This window comes from Callospermophilus lateralis, chromosome 1 (assembly GCF_048772815.1).
Source record: "Callospermophilus lateralis isolate mCalLat2 chromosome 1, mCalLat2.hap1, whole genome shotgun sequence".
In the NCBI taxonomy this organism is placed as follows: Eukaryota; Metazoa; Chordata; class Mammalia; order Rodentia; family Sciuridae; genus Callospermophilus; species Callospermophilus lateralis.
In genome coordinates this window covers 124,530,861-124,558,433 of record NC_135305.1, presented here as the reverse complement: position 1 = coordinate 124,558,433, position 27,573 = coordinate 124,530,861, and the positions used below count along the sequence as shown (strand labels likewise).

Below are 27,573 nucleotides of genomic sequence, written 5' to 3'. Positions count from 1 at the left end.
GGAGTTCCCTGTGTTTCTCCTTTACTAACAAAGCAATAAGACTTCTTTTTCCTTTTTCTCAAAACAATGTCTTCCTTATTGGATTGGCATCTGGGACAAGGACCAAACTTTCAGCTACATGATCATTCACTACTGAAGATAAGGCAAAAGTCCTAGCAATCATTTCTGGTGGTTAGTGTATCTCCCCAATGCAGGGAACAGTTGAGAAGAATCCAAGCTTCTCCATCAGCTCCCCTCAATCTTCTCTGTGTGGAGGTAATTTGAGGGAAGGCAATTTTATAACACTCACCCCTGGAAACACTTCAAGAAGTATAGCAAAGATGTATGGTGTTGCTGAAAGCTCAGTCCTTGTCCTTGGTACCAATCCAATAATGAGGACATGGCTTTGAGAAAAAGAAGGTTTATTGTTTTGCTAGCAAAGAAGAAACACAGGGGACTCCTGTCCCAAAGGCTGTGATTCTGCCCAACAGCAGGAACAGAGGGCTTTTATAAAGGTGATTCAGAGACAATCACCTTTATTAGGGAGGAGAGATCAGGGAGGAGAAGATGAGAAGATGGGAGAAGAAGATCAGGGAGAAGAAAGTTGAGAAAAAGAAAAAAAATGTATGTTTCAAAACCACAGGGATATAGTCAAAGCATCAAATGAATCCCTGTTACAATGATAACACTGAATATTCTTTTTCCTAGGATTTTGGCAAGATGGCAATTTCTAAACCAACTTTCTACAATTCCTACTGACAAATCTAAGAAGAAGAACATTCACCACATTCACCACATTCCTCTATTCTCACAGCAAAAGTCCCAGGACAGAGTTCCTTATCTGATCCTACCTAGTCCCTCCAGGCTCACTCAACACTTAAGCCTTTCTTCTACCCCACAAGTAAACACTCTCTGCAGTAACAGACCCTAGATGTTCCTGAGGATGCCTATCAGTAAAATACTGGCATTACTGCATCAGCATTGCACTTGTATTCCAAGATCACAGCCAGGAGAAGCCCAAAAATGACAAAATTATGAGGACCCCAACTCAGCTATTCTGGGCTAAATCAATATTTTAATGAAACACACCAGTTTCTAACACAGCCCATCCCAGACAGAATCATTGCTAGAGATATAGAGCAAAAAAGCCTATGAACAACTGCCTAAGGAAGCAGGCTAATACCAATTCTGAGTAAAAGTGCATACAGACATTACAAATTTGGTAGATCTTGTTAGAAATCACAGTTGATGATGACAATTATTCTATATCCTTGGGAACTACCCCAAAAGCAGCATCAAGAAAGGGTGTGATGGAGAGAGAAATGAATTACAGTAGATGGGGTAGAGAGAGAAGATGGGAGGGGAGGGGAGGGGAGGGGGAATAGGAAGGGGATAGGAAAGACAGCAAAATACAACAGACACTAGTATGGCAGTATGTATAAACGTGGATGTGTAATCAATGTGAATCTGCAAACTGTATACGTGGTAAAAATGGGAGTTCATAACCCACTTGAATCAAATTTATGAAATATGATATGTCAAGAGCATTGTAATGTTTTGAACAACCAATTTAAAAAAAAAAAAAAAAGAAAGAAAGAAAGGGTGTGATGAATGCAGAGAGATCTGTAGCTGGATGTAAAGCCCTTAAATTGCTAAGGGACTCTGACAAGAGCTCCTTTCCCTATAATTATGTAGGACCTAAAAACACAGACTATCCACCCATACACTAAGGCAGCTCCTGAGAGACCTCACAGCTTGTGGTCATTAGCCTACCCCCTTGGTAGGCCCACTGGGGGAGAGGGAGTCATATCCACAGCAGAGTCTCCTTGAAGCAGACACTCACAGGGCAGCCCATCCCACTGTCACTGGGGTGGGCCAAACATAGTGTGGAGGGATCCTGGGCATCAGTCACCCATAGGCATAACTCTGGCCTAACATACCCAATACTAAACACAGTGTGCTCCAGTATTTTGTGACATGGTGCCCCCTCACTTTGAGGGCCCAGGCTCTTCCTCTGCATATTTAAGGCTTCCAGAAATTGTTCCACAGCCTCCTGGTGAGCCCCAAGTTTAATGTAGCTGATGCCCTGGTTGTAGTGAGACCAGATATAGCCAGGCTACAGCTCAAGGGCCTCATAGTATGCAGCCATTGCTTCTTCACTCTGGTTTTCATTGGCCAGGGTGGCCCCCAGCTTATTTCAAAGCAAATAGTCATTGGGACAAACACTGAGGGCAGCAGCAAAATGGTCCATGGCCTTGTCATACTCACTACTCAGGTTGAAGAGGACTCCTAAGCCACATTGCACATTAGGTCAATGGAAAAAGGGCCAGAAACAGCTCTTCCACTTCAAAAAACAAGGAATCAGACAACAGAGATCCCAAAATAAGCTTACTGGGGCCCAGTCCTGCTCCACCAGTCCCTTCTTCACCAGGTGCCATTAGATGGGCATAGGCTGCTGTGTAGCACAACCAGTCTCTCAGTGTTTTCCAGGCCTATGGCTGTGGGGACTCAATGGTGAAGCTCACAGCCAGTGCCGTCAGTGTTGTCCAGTTATCTGGCTCTAGCTCCTGACACCTCCACAATGCACTGATGGCTAAAAGTTCTTGCTCTTTCTCTGCTGAGTAGTACCCAGATAATGCCGAGCTTTCATATGCTTAGAATCCTCTGCTCATTAGCCTCAAAAAGCAGCACAGAATGTGGCAGGTCCCTCTCCTGAAGCCACCATAGCCCTTCTTCAAAAGGCTAAGGGTGATCATGCAGGGGATTATCTTCCTCAAACTGGCACCCCTTATCATACAAAACAGATGTAAGATCATCATAGTCAGAAAGCCAGGAGTGAGCATCAGCATCCTGTTTTGCCATCTCCTCAACTCTGCCTACAACTTGTCCCAGAAATCAACATCAGACTCTATAGCTGACTTGCCTTGTTCAAACTCCATGTCAAGTGCAGATGTGTTTACTGGTCTTGTGAACTGGTCAAGCCATGCATCTAATGCCTCAGAATTAGCCAATTTGTAGTCATCCTCTTTGGCCACAAAGTCACTGGCTGTGTGCTACAGATTCTTCTCAGGATGATAGTCATCATTCCATATTATCAGTGGTGGCTATTCCCTTAGGCTCCCCCAGTGCAGCTTCTCCTCAGACTGCTCTAGATATTCCTCAGCCCAGCATGCAGGGGACACAGACAAGGGGTCTGTAACTTCTGTGATGAATCCTTGGGACCAGTCAATCTCATTAGAATCCTGAGTTATATCCATAACATCTCCAGCTGCAAGAAACTTCTGGGCCCAATTCTCAGATAAGGCCAAGTCTGCCACATCAAGGGCTCTCTAGGGAGCCTGGTAGAAGTTTGACTGGATCTCTTCCAGGAAGGTCATCCATCTTGAAGGTCTAAAGGGCACAGGAAACAAGTGGTGCATTCTGTTTCTGCAGGAATCTCATCTTCAGAGCCTACTCCCAAAGGCTCTGAGACCATCTCAGAGGATGGGTTTCTAGGAGGCCCGAAGTCAGACCTTCATCCCTTTTGCCAAAGGGCCTCATCCTGGGTGAAGTAGCTGGCTAGCTTCATGAGCAGGTTGGCATGATTGCCTTTAGCCTCCACCAGCTCCCACACTGCCAAGGTGACTGACAACTCTCTGATGGACAAAGGATGATTGGAACTGAGGTCCCAAAGCCAGACCCTCTCACAACACAGTATATTATCTGGAGGAGGTGAGCAGACATCTGCTCCACACAGGCCAGGTGGCCCATCACCAACCACTCTCCACCCCTGTGCCTTGCTGTGGCCCCCATCTCTGACAGGAGTCTGAAGGGAGCCAGTACACTCCTGGCACTCCCCTCAAAATGTTGCTGAAAGCTCTGTTATTGCCCCCAAAGCCAATCAGAAAATGGGGACACAATTTTGAGAAAAAGGGAAAAGAAGGTTTATGGCTTTGCTAGCAAAGGAGAAACACAGGGGACTCCTGTCCCAGCAGAAACATGGGGCTTTAAAGAAGTAATTCAAATGCTACATTCCATTCCACAGGATCTGTGTCTGGAGTTGTAATTCACTTGTTAATTTGGGATATAGTCATTTTTGAGATCTTCTGGTGCCATCCCTAAAGTCTGGATTACTTTGTTCCTATGGTGGGTGTGTACTCAGAGACCATTAACTTTACCAAGGATGGGGAAGAAAGGTAATCCTATTTCACCTCTGATTGGGGAGAAGAAGAGACTAGAGAGGAAAAGAAAGGAAGAGAGAAAACATGTCCATTTTAAAAATAAATTGCAGTGGCAGTGAAGCAAGGCCTATATTCAAATCATAAACTGGACCACTGTTATAAAAAGCCACCGCCCTTAGTTTAGTCTTCTCCAACAGCTTAAACCACTGGGGGTTGTAAGCACAATTGTGCACAAATAACAGAGACAGAAGATGGGAAGCAAACCTCATATCTGCAAGCTTTCCTTTATTCTGCAGTGAAGTCAATCAGTCAGGCATGGGAGGGCTCATTTTCTGGGTATAGAAATGGCCTGTAGGTTACAGAAGGAGTCTGAATTTTATAGTTTACAATGAGATTGAATTAATCATTGGATACTGTGGACGTGCTGTTTGAACAGTAAGGAACCTAGTTGTGCATGTTAAAATTTTAACTCAGGAAGGCAGTAATAAAAAGTTTGAAATTTATTGTCACTGGAAAAAGCTCACACTACTCTTTGTTTACTGCTTATTTCCTTCCTCTGGGACCCATTGTTACCTAGAGCTTCACAATTTGCTTTTCTCCTTCCAAGATTCATCTGCAATGGGAAAAGGTAAAAGTCCAGGGTCCAGTGTTTCATATTCACCTTCTCCCTTCAGGATCTGTTGTGGTTGGGAAGGGGTAAATTTTTGCTTTTGGTGGGGATGTTGTGGATGAACCCAGGAAGGGATGAAAGTTTGCTTTTTCCCTTGGAGGCCATTTTTAATGGGAAAGAATGTGCTGAGAGAGGCTCAATGTTTGGTTAATGTACTCTTCCTCCCCCAGAGCCACACTGTCTCTACATTTTTTCTTGGGGACTATTTTATAGGCATATATTTTCCATAATCCTTTAGCGGTCTTGAAACAAGAACAAAGGTCAGGCAGTTAGTGTAGACAGAAGGCCAGGTTGGGTTATTTAGGGTTAGGGTTAGGGTTAGAGTTGGGGTTGGGTCAGTAAGATAAAAGTTGATTCAAAAGGAATGGAATGTTAATACTTTCAGAACTTATTTTCCCCTCCCCTCAGGTGGCCAAAAAGTCACTTGCCTGGGTGGGGGTGGGGATAGTTCATCCCAGCAGGGACTTATTAATGAGTATCCCCTGGCTGAGTCCCTTCTTGTTTTTCTGGACAATGTAAATTAGGAAGAGGTACCCCTGAATTGCCTGCTTCCCACCATTTTGCTATATGGAAGGAGAGGGCATAAGAAATAGGAAACCTGGAAACTATAAAATGGACAGGACACTCTCTTCCCATGGATACCCGGGTCTGGGACCTGTTCTCTGGAGAAGTCTCTGTTCTATCCTCTACATAAAACTTGCTTTCTACACTTGCCTCTCAGTTTCTTTGGTGTTCAATCTTAACATCAGTGGAAATGGAACTCAGCCCTAATTGAGTCAAATCACTGGTAACAGTCTCAGGGGAAGGACAGGCCAACAGCTGTTCCCCTACAAAGGGGCCTGGATACCAGAGGAATACAGGAGACACCTCATCAACCAGACTAAATTGGACATTGGCTGCACAGGGGACGGTGGGAATGCCACGTGGCTGAAAACCCTGCCCTTTGCATCCCTTTAGTCTGGTGAGCACTGTAACTGAAAACTTGGTCCCTTTCCCCAGTGCCAATCAATGACAATTTAATAATGAGGACACAGTTTTGAGAAAAAGGAAAAAGGTTTATTTCTTTGGTAGCAAAGAAGAAGCACAGGGGACTGGCAGGGTGGGTGGGGGGTTAAAGAAACTCTTGAAGTGTTACATTCCAGGTGTGCTCCGATAGGGGGTCTCAGGGTGCCCTCTTGACAAGTTAGGATTCAGTTGTTAATTTGGGAAATATGCACTTCCCAGATCCTCAGCAGGCATTTCCTTCCCATAGTGGGTGTGTTCAAGGGCAATTAACTAGGGGAAGAAAAGATAACACTATCTCCCTAATCTTGTTAGGCAGGGAGGGAACAGAGGGGAAAAAAAAAAACCGGCTGGGGTTGTGGCTCAGTGGTAGAGTGCTCTCCTAGCATGCTGGAGACACTGAGTTCAATCCTCAGCACCACATAAACATAAACTAAAGATTTTGTGTCCACTTAAAAGTAAAATATATATACCCTTAGAGCAATGAGGGCATATTCAGAAGGTGAAGGGACCACTGTTATAGCACTACAAATCACATGAGCCCCTCCTCAACTTGGCTCAACCTAGTGAAGCCAAAATTAAACATGTAGTCAGAATAGATAGGTAAATCAAGTCAGGTCAGATCCAATCAGGCCAATTTTGAGTGAATCCTGGGAAATTGGAGACTGTCCCCTGAGGAACTAAAATGTTAATTCCTTCAGAGCCCTTCCTCCACCCTTATCAAGAACCTGCCCCTGTTCTAACCTATTGCTAAGGTATCCAGTCCCAGGAATTGACCCTCCCTACAGGGAGCTATAAAGTTGTTAATGAATGTTTCCTGGGTTGCACCATCTTAACCTTCCCCCTTCAGCCCACCTGTTTTCCACCTTTTGGCCCTCCCACCAAGCTTTCCTGGGCCTAGTGAGCATTCCTGGGCCTAGTCATATACTCAGGAAGGAGAAAGATAAGGGGAAGAGAGCAGGAGAACAAAGGAAGCTAAGACTTATAAAAAAGGCAGAATACCTCACTTCTGGGAATACCAAGATACCAGCTATGGTCCCCTTCTCCCTACTGGGAGAAGTCTATGTTATCCCTTTTAAAATAAACCCTGCTTTATATGCTTGCCTCAGTGTGCTTCTCTAATGTTCAAACTACCAATTGGTGGGAGCAGAATTTATCACCAGTAACTAGAGATTGTTACTGCTGTTGACCAGTGACGAGTCCTTGCTTCCCCGATGTTGAAGAATAACACCAAAGAAGCAAGCCGAGTCAAGGTCAGAGTAGAAATTAGAAGTTTATTAAAGGACAACAGAAAAAACTTCTCCCGGAGGAAGAAGGGGACCCAAGAGGTGGAATCCGTGGAAGGGCTGTTGTCTCCCCTTTTTATAGTTCTTTCAGTGGTGGAATGTAGGTGGGAAGGCCGGAGGGGTGGGACACAGGTGGGCCAAAGAAGTAGTCTGAGCAGGAAGGACTTCTGAGTTAGCACCTTCAAGTTTGCTGGGGGCTGTTTATTAACACTTCTTTGGGATGGGCTTTGGGCCTAGGGCTTTTCTCAGGACTTCATTAACATTCCATGAGTTGTCCTGCGTTTCCTGGAAGCATTCTCAGCATGGCCTCCATTTTAGATTTCACTCCGTATTAGACCCGATTTACCTAACTACACTGACTACCTAACTTTAAATCTGGCTTCAATATCACTAGCCCACTCTTCCCAGGATCCTGACCACCCCTTCACTGCCCCTATCTCCAAGACCCCAGAGGCCACAGCAGTGGTAAGAGAAGCCCCAGGACACATCCTAGTGTGCCCTGGGGCCCAGTGTTCTGTATGGGGCCCTACCACCCATGGGGGCAAGTGGTAGGGCATCTGTTTTTCTGTTTTAGATGTAGTATTTCACAAACTAGTTAATTCTTGTTAAATGATGGTACTATTTAGTTCTGTTCCCCAAGGTTCAGTCATTGTCCCTGATGCCAAACCAATATCAAGGACAGGGTTTTGAGAAAAAGGAAAAAGAAGTGAAAAACCAGTCTCTATCTCAGAGCAAAGCCTGTCCAAGGAAGGGACATGACCTTTGTCCTTGGAAAGACCCACAGAGCACTCCTAGGCACATTCCCACCCTGCTAAGTGGTTTATCTACAAATAACAGGAGAGATCTGCTGTGCCAGGTGTCCCTGACTCAGTCAGGCTAGGTGGAGACCCATAGTAACCCCCTAGCAGCCACCAATCAGCATGAGACAGGGAAATACCTGGGATGCCAGATGACCCTCTCAGTAGTTTATGCTGGTTGATAATGTGTTGGGAAACCCTGTAGTTCAGCACTACACCAATCTTGGCTTAAACTAATCAGTTCAAATAAATCCCCCTCTTGTAGTAACCAATCACCCCTACCCAACTTGTTCCCACCAGTAAATGTGCTAATCATGTTTTAGAGTTGTTATTTGATTTTCCCGCAGTGTATGATGATTTGGTAAGAGATGCTATGATGTATGTGGGGGTCCCTGCCTTCTCCAAAGAATGTATAAAACTGCTGCAAACCCTGGGCTCTGGGCCTCTCTCACCTGCTGGGTGTGCATGCGGAGGACCAAGCTAGCTCACAATAAACACCTCTTTGTGTTTACATCGATCTTGGTCTCTGGTGGTCTTTTGGGGTTCCCAAATTCAAGCATAACAGAAGGTTTATTGCTAAACACAGGGGACTCCTGTTCCAAAGGCTGATTCTGCCTATCAGCAAGATACTTTATAAAGGTGATTCAGAGAAAATGAGATTATAGAGGAGAGATTAGGAAGGAGAAGATCAGGGAAAAGGTTAGGGGAAAAATGATCAAGGAGAAGGGTTGGAAAAAGAAAAAAAAATGTAAGTTTCAAAGACACAAGGGCTATAGTCAAAGCATCAAGTGAACCCTTTTTTTTTTTTTTTTTTTTTTTAAGCATATCTTGCATTTAAAAAGGTTAATAGCACCATGGTTAAGGAAGGAAAACTGTAGATAATTTTTTCAGTACATGTTTCTTCTCAAATCATAAAATTGAACCACATGCAAGACACCAAATTACAGTCACCAAGAATGATTAAAACTATATACTACCATGCAATTGAATACCACAATTAAGGTGAAAGACCCCAGCCCAGAAACCCCAGGCCCCATTGTGAAACCATCAGGGCGTGTTGCTAACCCACATAAAGAGAGGTCTATCTGTTAATCAGTTAAGGGTAGTCTATTGTGAGAGGACAGGATGGTTGAGGAAGAACAGAAAAGCAGATCCCAAGGCATGCCTGAACAAACAGGAACTGATAATGATAAGCAGGAACAGAAAAACCAGAGTGTTAATATGAAACTGTCATGAGGTTTATCCAGGAACATAAAGTGAAAAACAACTTTGCCCTTTAGGTAATCTATATGTTGGGTTCAAAATAACCAATAAGAAACCTGTCACTTCCCGCGCGCGCGAAACCTGCCCCATTATCCTATAAAAGACCTGTACCCCAAAGCCCGGTGTGCCAGTTCACCAAAGCTCTGGCTGAGGTTTTGCTGAGCACCCGCAGGCATCTGTGTCTGAATAAACCTCTTGCGTTTGCAGCCAGTGCCTCGTGCGTCTTTCTTGGACAGGGAATCGGTGGGTCTTTCAAAGGTATAATTACATACTGGAAAATGTTACTTGATAAAAGGCAAATCTAATGTTTTTAAAATTTGGTGGAGGCGATCCCCCACTGTCTTGACAGGGTCACAGTGAGAAAAAGTGTTGGCAAAGCCGCTCTCCCACTGTCTTGACAGGGTCACAGTGAGAATGAATGCTGGCAAAGCCACGCTGGTTGGTGGGTAACCGAAACCATGAGACCCTTTTTTATGTAATTGGGACTTTGCATTTTCATGCTTATGCTTCTCACAGGAGGCATGAGTATGTTAAATGCCAAACAAATTAAATTTCAGATGGCTAGAACAGAACAGGTAGTTCATGCCTTGGAGGCCGTTCTACCCACCCCTCAGCATATCAAGGACAAAGTAAAAGGCTATTCTTCTATCTTAGTACATTGTGGACAAACCTGATAATGGACAACAATCATCCTCTGAAAAACAAATTCTTTGAGAACTAGTGCACCTTAACTGAGAAACAAACTCTTTGAGAACTAGTGTACCTTGACTGAGAAACAAAGAAACTCTTCGAGAAAGCAGCTCAACCAGTTTTATGAGAATAAATTTAGGAATCAATTAAAATAGCTTTATAAGACACAGTTTTAAAATAATGTTAGAAATATTATTTTATTTAGATTTTTAAGTTTAGAAATTCTTAAGTCTTTAGTTGTATAGGTTTCTGATATGTTTTAAGGATGATTCATAAACTTTAAGATATTTTAAATATAAGATTTAAAGGGACTTTTTTAGATGGAAATTTTAGATTAAAAATAAAGTACAAGTGTACTTTAGGTTAATGATTGATTAGGAGACTTAGAGTCTGGTTACGTAGTTTGGCATTAGGAAATAACATATCTTGGAAAAAATAGTAAATCTTGGGAAAATCTGAAGGATGTAAATTGGTGACATGTTTTATTGATGATTTTGTACTTTGATAATTGTATGGCTGGGGGTCATATCCTGGAAGAATGTAGATCGGTGTGCTCTCAATCATGGTTAAGGAAATGTCATGTCTTGGCAAAGTTTTAAATTATATAACCAATGACGTATTGTGAATCTATAATGATGAGAAAAATTGTAATAAAAAGGGGACCCAGAGAAAGCTGCTTTAGCTCTCTCTCTGGAGATTGCTCAAACGGAACGACTCCTGTCTCATCATTTCGCCGACGCCACTCCTCCTTCAGGACTCCCTGGACCCCGCTGGGGCTGGACCCCGGCAAAAATTACCCATTTTAACATTTCAAAAAAAAAGGTTGAATTTATTATTTCACAAAAACATTATGTAAATCAAAATAGAAGGGAATAATCAAGTTGTTTCATGGACTGGAAGGTGACTTATTAATTCCCTTTCATTTCCAAACCTCATGAAGCAGTCACTACATTTATGAGGCAAGTCAGCCGAATGCTTGAAATCTAGATGAATTTTAAGATCTTCGATCTGTCCTGTTGAATATTCGCAATATTGACATAAATAAATTCCTTCAGACAGATGTGAATTTAAATGCTTGCAATATTCTAGCATACTTGAAAAGCCTTTCCCACAGTCATCACAAACATGAGGAAATATTTTAGTATGTTCAATAGCAACATGCCTGTTAACATTTGTATGAAGTCTACTCCGAAAACCACATACTTGACACACAAAGAAGTTCTTACATTTGTCAAAGGTAATTTTGCTTAAGAGGCTGTATTGTCCGTGTTCTCCATTGTTATACTTATCGCTTAGTTCTATTAATTTACACGCATGCTCATTTACAACATGGCTATGCAAGTCTTCTGGATCATTCGTTTCATGTTCACAGAACTGACACAAGTACTGTTCATCACAGCTGTGCTCCTGGAAATGCAGGTAGAGTTCACTGCTTGAGGAGAACTGCACGTCACACCAATACAGGTGATCGCTAAAGTGGGTGTCTGCAATGTGCTGGCTGAGGTTCTCAAAAATTACTGTCCTGTAATCGCAGTATTTACAAATGTAGGGATCTTCTTCGTGTAGTTTGGCATGTTCAATCAGAAGCATATTGGTAGAGAAGCTTTCCTTACATACTCGACACACATTTGAATCGGTATGTTTATGCTTCAGGATCATATGCTGTTTTAAATCAGAAAAATATTTACTATTGAATTCACAAAGTTCACATTCATAGAGGCCACTGCTATTAGCTCTCAGTAAAGGCCATTTCTGCTGAGCAGTCACATTCAAAGCTTGGCTCTTGTCAAGAATTTTACAAAGTTTAGCTGGTGGTTCTTCATCAGTTTGGTCTTGGAGGCTCTTGGAGGAATTGTTTTCTGTCTCTATGTCATAATCCTCAGAAATGGCATGCACTTCTACAGCAATGGGGACATCTTCAGCGGTGTGAACTTCTATAGGACTCTCCTCTTGAGTTTGCTGGTTGATTGATTCGGGTGAGTCACACTCTTCATCACAAATTTCTACATCAGCAGATTTTTCTGCAGAAAAGGCAATGTGGTCTATAATTCTAAGCACAGGACTGGGAACCAGATAGTTCTGATTTCTGTTTCTGGCTTTGATTCCATCTGCAAATTTTGGCAAGTCATTTGATGTCTCGGTATCAGAATCATCATCCTCTGTTCATTAGCCTTTCAGACTGAGAGGTATAGCTGAGTGGAAGAGCTATGGAAACACTGTTCTTAACCTTCCACCATAAATGCTCCCAACTCCACATCACTCCTGCTTTGCCACCAATTCCTTTGTTGTCAAAATATTTTAAGTCTGGCTGTCTCATAGAGCAGACACTGTAACAATGATCAGAAAAAATTCCATTGAATCCATCTGCAATTCTGCTTATTCCAGAGGAATCTGAATAGCGAGAAGGGTGTAAAGTCTTCCTTTTTCTTTTTTTAGGTTACTCATTCATATCTTTTCAATTTGGTATAATTCTTAATACTTCAGTGAGGAAAAATGAATTACAAAGGTTCCACAGGTGGTGAAAAAAATACCTCAATTTTACTGATGAAGAAACATACTCAGTGAAAGTCAAGTCAACTAAGAAATGGCAAAACCAGAGATGCAAATACATGTCTTCTGATTCCTGGACATTGAATAACTCTAACTGTATGTGGGTACATCTTCATGGCTAAGCACTGCCACCACCAAGTTACATCTTGTTTCCGGTTCTTTCTCTGCCAGCAGTTGTAAGGAAGGGAAGACCGTGACCTAAGAAAAACGTTTCCCTGGGGCCCTTGCCGGCCCAGGCACAGCTGAGGTGGCTGCTGCCGAGGGCCAGCGGAGAAGGCCGCAGGCGGCTGGCGACGCCGCTCAGGCCCGGAGGCCCGCGCCCCCTGCGGGCGCCTTTCGGCCGCCGCAGGCCCCTTCTCAAGTGAACCCTTGTTACAGTTTGGCTATTATCTATATTGATTTTTCTGCGGGCTGAATCTGCTAATTCATATTTATATTTAAAATTTGGAATTTATGTTTGGTTTTTTCTCATGGTAATTTTTAAATTTCTTTGATAATCTCTATACAGAAAATCATGTCTAAAGAACTAAAGAAAAATGGTTTTCTGTATTATTTCATCATATGTAGTTGTGTCTCAGTATTTGTGTTAGAATTGGTTCCAGAACCCACCATAAATGCCAAAATCTGAAGGGAATCAGGTCCTTTAAATTACATGTTGTGGTATATTTATATCACATATGCACATCCTTCTGTGTGTAACAGTGATCCACTTCATCTTTTGAATATAGACCTTTCTGCTTATTTTAAAAGGACATTTTTTTTCTTTTTCTTTTTTCCTTCTCTCCCTCCCTAACCTGGGGATGGGAATAAGAGTACCATGAGTTATCTGGTACTCATGGATACCAGAGTATATATACCAGGGTATCCATGAGTACCAGATAACTCATGGTAGGAGTATCTGGTACTCATGGAAGGAGATGTCATAGAAGATCTAGGAAGTGACGGTCTCCAAAATTAAGAAGTGAATTTCAACACACTATCAGGGAGCACCTGGGACCCCTTGTCAGGGTACACCTGAAGGATATGAAGAATAAGTCCAAGGACATTTTCCCTTTCTGCAGCTGTTCCCCTACCTGCCTTGTCTGGGGTAAAATTGAAGCTTTTTTTTTTTTTTAATATAATTTTTTAGGACATGATACCTTTATTTTGTTTGTTTGTTTATTGGTACTGGGGATTTAACCCAGGGGTGCTCTGACCACTGAGGCACATTCCCAGTCCTATTTTTTATTTTATTTAGAGACAGGGTCTCACTGAGTTACTTAGTGTCTTGCCTTTGCTGAGTCTGGCTTTAAACTCCTGATTCTCCTGTCTCAGTCTCCCTAGCTGCTTTGGATTACAGGTGTGAGCCATAGCACCTTGGTGTTTATTTATTTTTATGTGGCGCCCAGGATCAAATAGGCAAATGCTCTACCACTGAACCATACCTCCAGCCCCTAAAATTAAAGCTTTTGACATTTAAAAGCCTTGGCCTCAGTTAGAAGAAGTAAAAAACCAGCCTCTATCTCAGAGCAAAGCCTTTCCAAGGAAGGGACATGACCTTTGTCCTTGGAAAGACCCACATAGTGCTCCTAGGCACATTCCCCCCTTGCTAAGTTGTTTATCTACAAATAACAGGAGAGATCTGCTGTGCCAGGTGTCCCTGACTCAGTCAGGCTAGGTGGGGATCCATAGCAACCCCCTAGCAACCACTAATCAGCAAGAGACAGGGAAATACCTGGGATGCTAGATGACCCTCCCAGTAGTTTATGGTGTTAAGAAACCATGTAGTTCAGCACAAACACCTCTCTTGGCTTAAGCCAATCAGTTCAAATGAATACCCCTTTTGTACTGACCCTACCCAACTTGTTCCTGCCAGAGAATGTGCTAATCATGTTTTAGAGTTGTTATTTGTTTTCCCGTGGTGTGTGATGATTTGCTAAGAGAGGCTATGATGTATGTGGGGGTCCCTGCCTTCTCCAAAGGATATATAAAACTGCTGCAAACCCTGGGCTCGGGGCCTCTCAGCGTCACCAATTGCTGTGTGTGCACGCGGAGGACCGAGCTAGCTCGTAATAAACACCTCTTTGCTGTTTACATGGATTTTGGTCTCTGGTGGTCTTTTGAGGGTCCTGAATTCAAGCATAACAGAAGGAGCACAAAAAGGACTCTCACCTAACTGACTCCTGACCCCCCAACCCTAATGAGTCAGCTGATCCCAATACAATAAGCCCCAGGAAATTCCCTATTCACATTCTGCTCCCATCTTAACAGATCAGCTGACCCCAATTCAATGAACCCCAGGAACTACCCTCTTGTCCCACTCTAAATGAAACCTATAAAACCCAGACCCTTGCTTTAATCTACCACCATTTTCCTCCTGGAAAATGAGCTACATCAGGTTTTTGACAGATTGACTCTGTCACCGAATAAAGAAGAGTTTGCTGGTCTGAGGTCGGGTTCCTGCCTTCCTCCTCTCTATCATTTGTGCTAACAATACCTGGAATAAAACCTTTGAAAAGGCTCTTTAAAAGCCCTCTACTTGTTCAGAAAGCTCCATCCTTGTCCCTGATGCCAATGCAATAATGAGCACATGGTTTTGAGAAAAAGGAACATGAACGTTTATTGCTTTGCTAGCCAAGGAGAAACACAGGGGACTCCTGTCCCAAAGGCTATGATTGTGCCCGTCAGCAGGAACAGGGGTTTTTAAAAAGCTGATTCAAAGGCTATATTCCATGTGTTCTCTGTTGGAGTTATAATTGTTAGAATAGCTGGCTCAAATATCCATGAGAGACACATTTTTGAGTTCAAGCAAATGTTTATTGACAGAGAATGTCTGCTTGGCTGCCTTTCTGGTAGGTACAGTAGCCTATTGAAAAAATCTCCTTAACTATTTGGTCATGTACAAAGGGGTACTTAAAAAATAACCCATCTGGTGCTGCGATTGTTACTTGACATCTTTTTTGTAGTGTTAGTAGTTAGGGACTCTTTGGGGGCGGGCCTAACCAGAAAGTCATGCCTTGGTGGACAGAAACTGATTTTTAAAATGGAGTTACTTTGGCCTAAGGACCTAACTAACAGCAATTCACTTGTTAATTTGGGAGATAGCCATTTCTGAGATCTAGAAAATCCACAAAGTCTGATTACTTTATTCCTTTGGTGGGGGGGGGGGTGTGAGTGCACAGGGACAGATAACTCTGTCTGGGATGGGAAGAAAGGTAATCCTATTTCCCCAGAGATTAGGGAGGGGGAGAGATTAGGGAGGAGCAAGAGAGAGGAAGAGAAAGAAACAAGTCCACTTTAAAAATAGGTTGCAGTAGCAGAGCAGCAAGAGCTATATTTAAACCATAAAGTGGACCACTGTTATACACTTTTCCTAATGAGAAGTGTTACAACCTCTGAGATAGGAGACCCCTGTGTTTCTCTTTTGTGAGCAAAGCACTAAAATTTCTTTGTCCTTTTTCTTAAAACAGTATTCTCGTTATTGTATTGCCATCAGGGATAAGGATCGAGCTTTCTGTAACACATGTAGTTCATCTCCAGAACACCTACAATACCTACTACAAAGCAAGTACTATATAAATACTTATTATACTGCATTGTTTAGGAAAATTGATAAGAATAAGTCTGCAAATGTTCAGCATACATGTAGTTTTTTCCCAAATATTTGTTGTTCCATGGTTGATTGAATCCATGGATGTGGACCCCATGACAAGGGTTGACTGCACACACACATATACACATACACACACTGTCAGGAATGGTGCTATTAATAATTACTAGGAGGCAGACTGTCTTTTTAAATACAAGCATATATTTGATGCATCAATCATCAAAGTAACATTCATGGAATTCTGTGTGTCAGGAAACACTGTCAACACCCAACATAATCATTTATAATTCTGTTTATTCTTCACTTGGAACTATCTAAATCACCTCTGTCAATATTCTATTTTTCTTTTTGTGCTTTTTATTTGATATTTGCCTTGACACTTAGCCATCACCTCTGATAACCACAAGAAAAACATTGTCTCTAATTTTTTTCTAGAAGCAAATGCTTTTTTGTACCCAGCAAGTTCTGAATCATTTCAAACACAGTCAATACAAATAGAGATCTATCAGACAGATAATATAATGATATTTCTCTTGGAAAGAGGCTTTGAAATTCTGTTCCCATTCAAGTGACTTGAAGGTTTTTGATTTTCACCATGAAAATGGCTGCTACTTTTCAAGCCAAGCATACAATTGGAGGGAGAATGACGGTACTGAGACAGGTTAAACTTTTATAAAGCTTATTGTTCTTACTAATATTCATCCATTTTTTTTTTTGAATAAACGCTCCCTGTATTGCAGAAAGCTTTGGTTAATTTCCATAATTCTGAAATACCTAAGAGAGATTATGGAGGAGAGAATTTGGGGCTATCTTCATTCTGCCCTTTCCACTGATGTCACTTCCTCCATTTTCTTTTGAATACTCTTGGATCATAATGCATGACTTGAGAGTTTGATTAGCTGCCATTCAGCATAAATTATCGCTCAGCATAGATTATTTTCTGGGCTTTATTTTTTAGTTTTCATTGGTGCATATTAATTATAAAAATACTCAAGTCATGTTGGCAGGAAAGAATTTTATCCAAAGTCATCTTTGAGAAAGATAGAGGAAATATTTTGATTTCAAATCTCCATCTTGAGGTGGTCTCAGAAGAAAATTGTGAACTTATTCCTACCCCAAACAGTTTTCTGGGCCAGGTCTCTTAGTTACACTAAAGTAGGTACAGAAGGCTCTGGGAGTGTCAGCTCTGTGAATGAAGCCAGTCTCAACAGCAACATCTTCAATGAGGGTGACACAAAGACTTCTGTCTCTTCTGATCACAGGAAAACAAAAGAGTATGTGTACACAGTAGTGAAAGAAGGACTACACAAGATGGAAATAGTTTGCTATTATGAATTGTAGTATTTTAATATTTTCAAGTCAGAAGTATTCGATTATCTTCAACTAAAATTAGCATTAAGTGCCAAAGAATGTATTTATTAGAATGAAATCTATTCCATAGATAAAAATTGGTTTAGGATTAATTTCAGAAATCCTATGGAAACAAATGATATAACAGCAGCATGATTTGATCCTTGTATACTGAAATGGGCTTGGAAATATCATAAAGACACTAGCAGTTTAGATGAGGTCAAAACCTGTGGGAGGCTAAGTGACATGGTGCATGCCTGTAATCCCAGTAACTCAAGAGGCTGAGGAAGGAGGAACATAAATTTGAGGCCAGCTTCAGCAAATGAGAGAGGCCTTAAGCAACTTAATGAGACGCTGTTTCAAATTTTAAAAAAAGGGGGGAGGATCCAATCTCTAATACCAAAAAAAAGAAAGAAAGAAAGAAAGAAAGAAAGAAAGAAAGAAAGAAAGATAGAAAGAAAGAAAGAAAGAAAGAAAGAAAGAAAGAAAGAAAGAAAAAAAAAGAAAGAGGTGGAGAAATGAGGAGAGTCTTGTATGGAATCATATTGGGCATTTTAGGACCATATGCTTTTTCCTGCAAGGCTAAGCCATCTGTGTCTCATTTCTTTCTCTGTCTTTCCAACTCATCTGTTATCTAAGAGTAAGGTGCCCCAGCAGCAGATTAGTCCATGCTCTTTGGCCACTTCTATGTACTCTTGTTAGGTTAAACACTAATTGGACCAATAGAAAAGCTTGCAGTAAGATAAGAAGGACTCTAAAGACTGTGCTAATGAAAGAAATGCAGAGGTAGGGCTGGCCACTTCCCTTATTTCCAGTCTTTAGATGAGGGTCTAAACAGAGTAATATTGGTTGTAAAGTAAAAGCTTGCACTTATAAAACTTCAAAAGAAATTCATCCGCACAGTGGGCATGCAACCTCTCCTACATATTCCCCCTGCTTGTAGGAGCAGTGCAGTCCTCCTTTGTATCTGGGATTGCCACCACTTAGGAGTACACAGAAAATGAAATGTCCAAAACATCCACTGAGTCCTCTATGTTCCTTCTTTGGGATAAGTAAAGAGTAGTACACTGAACATTTTCAGTCCTAGGGTTGAACAACTCTAGCCCTGTGTCCAACATCAAGAAAACATCCTGAGTGATTCATTATCACCAATCATCATCATACTGATAGTTACTGTCAATATTATCCCCCTAGGGTCTCCTGAGGGCCTGGTGGAGATTCCAGCATTGGACAATGTGAGACAATTTTTCTGTATCTTATTGCTGGGAGCCATCAGCCAAGTAGGTATGACAATTTCCTTGCCAGCGTACCCCCATGTTTCTTTAGTGGAAGGACTCATGGAAATAGGACATTTTGCAGGACATTGCATGTAAGGTGACCTTGCTCAAGGACCAGGGCGGATCCGTGTTTAGGGTGTTCCTGGTTTAGCATAATAGGAGATTAGGGTGTTCCCCCTTTAGAATAGGGCGGTTTAGCATAATAGGAGATTAGGCTGTTCCCCCTTTAGAATAGGGCGTATCCTGCTGCCTGGTTTCCTCTTGAGTTCTTAGGGTCAGACAATATATTTGGGAGACAGAAGCCCAGGAGTAGTGAATTTGGGCAGAGAAGTGGATTTAGGCAGAGAACGTGGATTCCCCCAGAACGGTGTTTGTAGACGGCCGGTGTGAGTTTGGGAATAAAGAATTGCTGTTTGAATCTACAAGCTGTGTGGAGACTCGTGATTTGTGCCCAGCCAGAGACTGCGGCACTTATATAAAGATGTAGCTCAATTTTCAATACAATTTAGGTATGAATATCTGGCCATATGTATCTTATCCTATTGATACTTGTCAATCTCTTTAGGATTTATGTATCATATGGATTAAAATTATAAAAAAGAGAAATGGTGACAGAAGCAGGGTAGTGCTGATTTACTCACATGACCTTATGAGAAGGCATTAGATACTATCAAAATATAAGATAATGCAACATTTCTCTAGCAACCCTACTTCCATGAATTCTTCATCAGCTACAATTGTGCATGGGTATCAAGAGAGAATCAAAGTTGGCTGTTCAGTGTTTTTTGTTTTTTTTTCCATACTGGCAATTGAACTCAGGGGCACTCAACCACTGAGCCATATCCCTAGCCTATTTTGTATTTTCATCAGAGACAGAGTTGCACTGATTTGCTTAGGGCCTTACTTTTGCTGAGGCTGGCTTTGAACTTGTGATCCTCCTGTCTCAGTCTCCTGAGCCACTGGAATTACAGGCATGTGCCACTGTGCCCAGCAAGAGTAATGGAGTATTAAAGAAAACTAACCAGGCTTTAAAGATTGTGAATTTGTGGTGATGTTTTGTGACAATTGCATTTGTAAATTAATCATTCAATGAAGAAAACATCAAAGGCCCAGAAATGACACTATACAAATGATATAGGTGAGATCAGTATCATGTCTGTCCTACTGATGTAGAAAAAATGCTGGTCTGGTATTTAGGAGGTCCAACATACAGTTGTTGCATAAATAAGCACATGATCTTGGGCACAGAACCTAATAGGTTCCATGACAAATAAGTGTTAATGACTGTGTTTCTCTCTCCTTTCTGTCTCTGTCTCTCCTTCCACTTATCTACTGACAGGAATTTGAATAAATAAAATAGATATGAAAAAAAATTATGTCATTTATGTCTCTTGGAGACTGTGCTAAATTGCATAGAGAAGATGAGGATCAGAGGAGCATATGGAGATGGTGGGTACCTTCTCTGAGGAGGTAGCATTTAAGCAAAGCCCTGAAGGAAGAGTGGTAATGATCCCCAGGCCTTGCTAGAGGAGGAAGAGCAAGTGCTACATTCCTCTCTCAATTATGTGCATGTGTGTTTGAGAATGACTGAGGGTGTAGTTGGAAATGTCACAAGTAGAGTGATAAGAAACAATGTTAGGAATGTAGCTGCAGGAATTTTCAAGCAGGGCCATTTAAGTTATTCACAAAATTTGGATTTACTTCCACATGTGATGGAAAACAACTAAAGCTAACTGAGCATGAGGATAACAGGATTTGATTTCTGATAGCTTAACAATAAGCATAGCAGATGTTATTGACCTTTTACTTTTTTGTAGGCACTGTGCTTGGAGACTCCAAGATTTGATGTATTAAATTGTAAAAAGGTTGCAGAGGTTTTTAAAGCTTAAATGAGATAATTGTGCACAGTCCACTGTCAAAATGCTTGTTTTGATAAAACCAAAAAATTCCATCTTAAGATTGGAAGTTATCTTGTCACAAAGTTATGAAAAATTCATTTTTGTTATACTATAAAATTTTCAGATTCCTATTTGGTCTGACAACCTGATGTTTAAAAACTTGTTTGAAATTCTTGCCTGTGCTCTGAACTCACACATACGTAGCTCTCATTGGCTAGATAACAACCCTCCCTAAAACCTTGGTGGCACCTTATAAATTCTGATATTGGAATCTCGATTTATTCCCTACCTTGAAATGTTAAGCCATGTAGGTTATTAACCTGCTTTCTGCCTTTGTATTATGCTTGCCAGAATCCTGTTATCTGTAAGTTCCCAAGACACCTCACCCTTTGTAACTTTTGTGTTATAAAACCTTTTACCTGGAGAGCTGGGGGACCGATCTCTAGCTTGGCTTTGGGAGAGACAGTTGCTGGCCAGCTTTGGTGTGCACAATACGAGCTTGCTTTAATTTGATTTAAAATTGGAGTCAGTTGTCTTTACATCATGGTTCAACAGCTTCTCTCTTTTGCTGAACCACCATTTCTGTGTTTTGTGAGAATACAGAAGTCTGATGATTTTTCATGGACATTTTAATAAATCCTGTTTGTTTTTATTGTTCAAATAAGACACTGAATAATTATGACTGCAAAGGTGAAAGTCATTCTCTCTGGACTCAGGAGCCTCTACTAAGGTTTTTTTTTTTTTTTTTTTAAATTGGGGATTGAACTCAGGGGCACTGGACCACTGAGCCACATCCTCAGTCCTTATCTTATTTTGTTTTTTATTTAGAGACAGGGTCTCCAGGATATCACTGAACTGAGTTGCTTAGTGCCTCGCTTTTGCTGAGGCTGGTTTTGAACTCATGATCCTCCTGAATCAGCCTCCCAAGCTCCTGGGATTACAGACATGTGCCACTGTGCCCAGTTAGTTGTTTTGTTATTATTTTTTTTTTTAAATAGGATCTTGCTAAGTTGTTGAGGGTCTTGCTAAATTGCTGAACCTGGCCTCATAAATGTGATCCTCTTATTTCAACCTCCCAAATCACTGAGATCATAGGCCTGCACCACACTATTATGCCCAGCCTAACTTCACTGTATTTTACCCTCTAACCTTACCTCAATTTCAATTGCAACTAGCTACAATTCTTAATTGTCACTCAAGTACATGTATATTCATTATATTCAATCAGTACAGTGTTAGCATAATTGCAGCCATCTTCCTTTTCCCCACCCCCACTTTATGAATACTGTTCTTATTCCCAAGAAATAGAAACTAGCCTGAGATAAAACCTACTGGCCTGGAGTCATGCTGATCTCTCACTGTTCTTTCATTGACAGATAGGAGACAACTTAATGGCCCCTAAGATGGGGACATACTGATTTCCCTGTTTTCTCCTTGAGAAGATAAAGGGACATGCCAGTTTTCCTGTTCCCCATCTAAGAGATAGGAAAACTGCCTGTCTCTGTTCCCAAGAAACAAACTTGCCTTCCACAAGATCAGGGGATGCTTACTATGTCAGTCAAGACTGAACCTGTCCCTAGTGCACAGTCATGATTCTAGCCTATAAAAGGTAACATTCAAGGGGGAGTTGCTGCTGCTGATTTTTTATAACATAAATATAATGATGGTACCTTTCTTTTGAAGTTACTGAGGGGATTAAAATACCTTGAAAAATCCCCAAAACACTAGTAAGGGTTTGAAATTTGTAAGTTAGAATTTTCACATATAACATAAGAAAGTTATATAATTTTTTTTCCTCCAAATTTACTTTATATAATCAGATGGATATAAATTAATGAACAAAAATTTAAGCAAGATACATTAACAATTTAACAGAATTTGATAATCTAATTTCTTCCATTTTTTCTCAAATTCATTTGAGTGTTTCCATCATGGTGCTCATAAGGAAATCAAACAACATATGGCTACTACAGTTGAATGTCAAATTAAGTATTTATGACATACTAAGTTCTTCTATAATACAATTATGAAGAATCTTTAAGGAACTTATGTTTTGTATGTAGAAAAGTGTTAGAGTCAAACATTCAACTCAACAACAATAAGAAACATTTCTGATTCCTCTGTTAGGTGTAGACTGCTTCTCCTTTTGCTAATGAATGTTTTTTAACTGTAATATCACTGAGCTGAACAAATAAATAACCTTGAGTACATAAGGAAAAATAAACACATGCTAAATGGATAAAACATTACTACTACATCTTTACTAGGCCATCTCTACCTCTAACACTTCAGAAGCTTAGAGATTTAGAGTATTCTTACATTAACTGCAAGAAAAATTAAAGGAGAAATTCCTTTCTTGGAGATCACAACTATGAAGTCATATGGTTATAAAATTCTGCATTTGTTTGCAAAACTTGAATCACATTTACCTTTATTCTCCCTACTTAGTCTTGTCAATCATCTAGCAGGACTTAACAGATACCTTTCAAAGAAACAGAGAACTGAGATGTGTTTATATAACTTCAATAATCTCATCACTATAGTAATGAGAGATGAAGTATCCTTTTGCTATGGTTCAAGACAACAGGGAAGGAGAGATCACAAGAAAGAGAAATCAAAATTGTTACAACTGAGAAACTACTTCTCATTAAGTTTTACCATGGTGCCACCTTCATATTTACATAAGCATGGTGGCATAATTCAAGCTCAATAAATCAGAAAGGAAAAAATTTAAATATTAATATTTAAAATTTACCTTGACTTTCATTTATCACCATATTAACAACCAAAAGAATTAGATAAAACACATAGGAAAGGGTAATATTAAACCCACCTTGCTGAGTTGATTTATTGACACATTAACTCATTTTTATATAGAAAAGGGATAGTGCATCTCAGTTTGCTTACAAGCTAGGAGATCACTTAAAATTCTGCATTTCCTAACTGCAAACAGAATATAGCACTTACAACAGGTTATACATAAACTGGTTTTCAAGCATAGAGCCAGCCCTAACAATAATACACTATTTAAAAAGACCTAAGGCAATGAATTCCATTTCCAATGGAAAAAAAGAACTGTGCAAACAAACTTAAAACTACTTTTTTTGTGTGCCAGTGTTATAAAATGTAGCTTTTAATAAAACCTTGACCCAAATGCCATTAACTTCAGAAAAAAAATTTGGTGGAGAGAAGAAAGTTATTTCATTTAGGAAAAATAACCACTATCTTTTTTCCTAATCTGCAACACATACAATTTAAACATATACAATTGTTTTAACACTTTACACAATTCCTATGTACTGGAGCAATAACAAGGTCTAAATACAATTATATTCTTAAACAAACACTGGGTCAAGGCTTTACATAAAAATACCATCCTACTCCCCCGCCCCCCCCCCCCCGCCCCTAAGTTTCTAAAATATCACATACTTTCCTCAACATCTGCAGCCTTCCAGGAATTTTTAGGAAACATTTTGTGCATGATCTTAATTCCTAATCCCTGGCTCTTTGGGCTCAGTGACGAAAGATCAAAACCACCAAAAATGATGGTTCACTTGAAGTCAGAGGAGAGACCCTGGCTCAATTAGTCTCATAGGATGAGAGCAGTGCTGCATCAACTGGTTCCATGCAGGAGGGGCACGTGAAGGATCTCATCAACCAGTCATCTATACAGTCCAGGTGATAGATGTGCATGCTCAGCAGAAATTGAATTGGGTCTCCATAAACAAAGTCCATCATACAGATCACACACTCCCGGATCTTTTTTTTGGATATATCTCTTCCAGAGTCATAAACTCCTTTAGGCAGATGCTGTATAAGGCCTATTCTTTGAGCTATCCTAATTTGTTCCTCTTCAGTCAGCTGAGTTTCTAGCCGAGTCTGGCTAGGTGTTGGATGATAAACTGGAACTGGAACTTGTTCCTGATATGGCGGCAGCCGCTCCTGATCCGGCTCCATCCCCTCGCCAAAGCTAGCCAGGTGGACTGAGACTCGTGAAGCAGGGAGATGTCATCCGAGGGAGATGTCATCCGAGGTGGGGGATTTCAGGCAGTTCCCCATCTTCCAGGGCTGGGGCGTGTGATCTCTGCACCGTTCTGATGGTCTTCTCCAGAAAGTTTTATAATTTTTAAAATTTGTTCTTTTTAGATATATAAGACAGCAGAGTGTATTTTGATATATTATAACATATGGAGGTTCACTGCAATGTGCTTATGTATGTACATAGGAAAGTTAAGTCAGATTCATTCCACTATCTTTTCTATTGCTGTTCTACCTCCCTTCCTTTCATTTCTCTTTGTTTAATCTACTGAACTTCTATTCTTCTCTCCCCTCAACCTTGTTGTGTGTTAGAATCTACATTTAGAGAGAACATTTGGCCTTTGATTTTTTTTTTTTTTGATTGGCCTATTTCACTTTTCATGATCACCTCCCGTTCCATCCATTTACCAGAAAAAGGCCATAATTTTATTCTTCTATATGGCTGAATAATATTTCATGGTATATGTATTCCAGTGTGTATTCATTCATCTGTTGAAGAGCACCTAGGTTGGTTATTTTGAATTGAGCTGCTGTAAACACAGATGTGACTGTGTCACTATAGTATGCTAATTTTACATCCTTTGGGTATATGCCAAGGAGTAGGATAACTGGGCTAAATAGAGGTTCTATTTCAAGTTCTGAGGAATTTCCATATTGTTTTCCAGAGTGGGTGCACCATTTTGCAGTCTCATCAGCAAGGTGTGAGTGTACCTTTCCTTCCTGCATCCTTGACAACATTTATTGTTACTTGTATTCTTGATAATGGCCATCCTGACTGGAGTGAGATGAATCTCAATGTAGTTTTTTTTTTTTTTAAGTTTTTTAAATTATTATTTCTTTTTAAGAGAGAGAGAGAGAGAGAATTTTTTTAATGTTTATTTTTTAGTTTTTGGCGGACACAACATCTTTGTTTGTATGTGGTGCTGAGGATCGAACCCGGGCTGCACGCATGCCAGGTGAGCGCGCTACCGCTTGAGCCACATCCCCAGCCCTCAATGTAGTTTTAATTTGCATTTCTCTAATTGCTAGAGATGTTGAACATTTTTTTCATATATTTGCTGACTGATCATATTTCTTTTGTGAAGTGCCTGTTCAGTTCCTTTGCCCATTTATTGATTGGGATATATATATATATATATATATATATATATATATATATTGCCCATTCAGTTCCTTTGCCCATTTATTGATTGGGTTTCATATATATATATATATATATATATATATATATATATATTATAAATATAATATATATATAATATATAATATATAATATTTATATTTACATATATTTGGTGTTCAGTGTTTTGAGTTCTTTTTGTATATCCTGGAGATTAATGCTGTATCTGAGGTGCTATTGTAGGGACAGATGAGGCTGGTTTATTATGTATCTTGGAGAACTTTTCTTCTGATCAGTGGTGAAGGTGATCCCCCTCTCACTGTCTTGACAAGGTCAAAGTGAAATAAGTGCTGGCAAAGCTGCTCTCCCATTGTCTTGACAAGGTCACAGTGAGAATGAATGCTGGCAAAGCCTCACTGGTTGGAGGGAACTAAAATCATGAGACCCTTTTTTATGTAATTGGGACTTTTCATTTTCATGCTTATGTTACTGACAGGAGGCATGAGTATGTTAAATGCCAAACCAAATTAAATTTCAGATGGCTAGAACATAACAAGGCTGTTCTACTACCCCTCAGCATATCAAGGACAAAGTAGAAAGCTGCTCTTCTATCTCAGCACACTGAGGACAAACCTGATAATGGACAACAATCATTCTCCAAAAGGTCATAAAAATTTTAGGCACCACATTGATTATATCAACTAGAACCCAAGCCCATATTTCCTGTCTTTTAGAAAACCTAATCATTGTGTTAATTGTACAAAACCCACCATATGTAGTTTCATTCTTTTTTTTTTTTTTTTAAGAGAGAGGTGAGAGAGAGAGACAGAGAGAACTTTTAATATTTATTTATTTTTTTTAGTTTTTGGCTGACACAACATCTTTGTTTGTATGTGGTGCTGAGGATCGAACCCGGGCCGCACGCATGCCAGGCGAGCGCGCTACCTCTTGAGCCACATCCCCAGCCCCTGTAGTTTCATTCTTGATTAAGGAAAGTTATGTTATACACTTAGGAAAGTTAAGACATATAAGGATACATTCTTCTCGTTTCTATAAACCCTCTTTCACTTCACATAGGGATTTATGATGAGCATACTTAATATTGGCGGAAAGTGGACTGATGTTTAGAACTTACTTTTTATTGAGAAAGATTATAAAGATATAAGAACTAGTGCACCTCGACTGAGAAACAAAGAGAGAAAGCAGCTCAACCAGTTTTATGAGAATAAATTTAGGAATTAATTAAAGTAGCTTTATAAGACATATTTTTAGAATAATGTTAGAAATATTATTCTATTTAGATTCTTGAGTTTAGAATTCTTAAATTTTTAGTTGTATGGGTTTCTGATATGTTTTAAGAATTGTTTATAAACTTTAGGATATTTTAAGTGTAAGATTTTTTTTTTTAATTGGTTAAGTGTAAGATTTAAGGGGACTTTTTTATATGGGAATTTTAGATTAGAAATAAAGTGCAAGTGTACTTTAAAACTTAACTGTTAATGATAGGTTAGGAGACTTAAAGTCTGGTTACGTAGTTTGCCATTAGTTAATAAGAAAATAGCATATCTTGGAGAAAATAGTATATCTTGGGAAAATCTGAAAAAATGTAAATTAGTGACGCATTTTATTAATGATTGATAACTAAAGGTCACATCCTGGAAAAATGTAAATTGATGTTACATTTTTCTATACCCCTAATTATGGTTAAGGAAACATTATGTCTTGGCAAAGTTTTGAAATTGTATAATCAGTGACATATTCTGAGTCTATAATGATGAGAAAAATTGCAATAAAAGATGACCCAGAGAAAGCTGCATTAGAGCTCTCTCTCTGGAGATTACTCCAATGGAACGACTCCTGTCTCATCTTTTTGCCGACGCCACTCATCCTTCAGGACTCCCTGG

The 27,573-nt window shown here is 40.1% G+C and overlaps 3 pseudogenes; all 3 read right to left on the bottom strand.

Annotated features, from left to right (window-relative positions):
• Positions 1 to 1,887: 1,887 nt before the first annotated feature.
• LOC143398351 (peroxisomal targeting signal 1 receptor pseudogene) lies at positions 1,888 to 3,771 on the bottom strand (annotated as a pseudogene).
• A 6,952-nt stretch (positions 3,772 to 10,723) lies between these two features.
• On the bottom strand, positions 10,724 to 12,296 carry LOC143406986 (zinc finger protein 639-like; annotated as a pseudogene).
• An 11,794-nt stretch (positions 12,297 to 24,090) lies between these two features.
• LOC143406980 (RING finger protein 11 pseudogene) lies at positions 24,091 to 24,570 on the bottom strand (annotated as a pseudogene).
• Between the last annotated feature and the right edge of the window lie 3,003 nt (positions 24,571 to 27,573).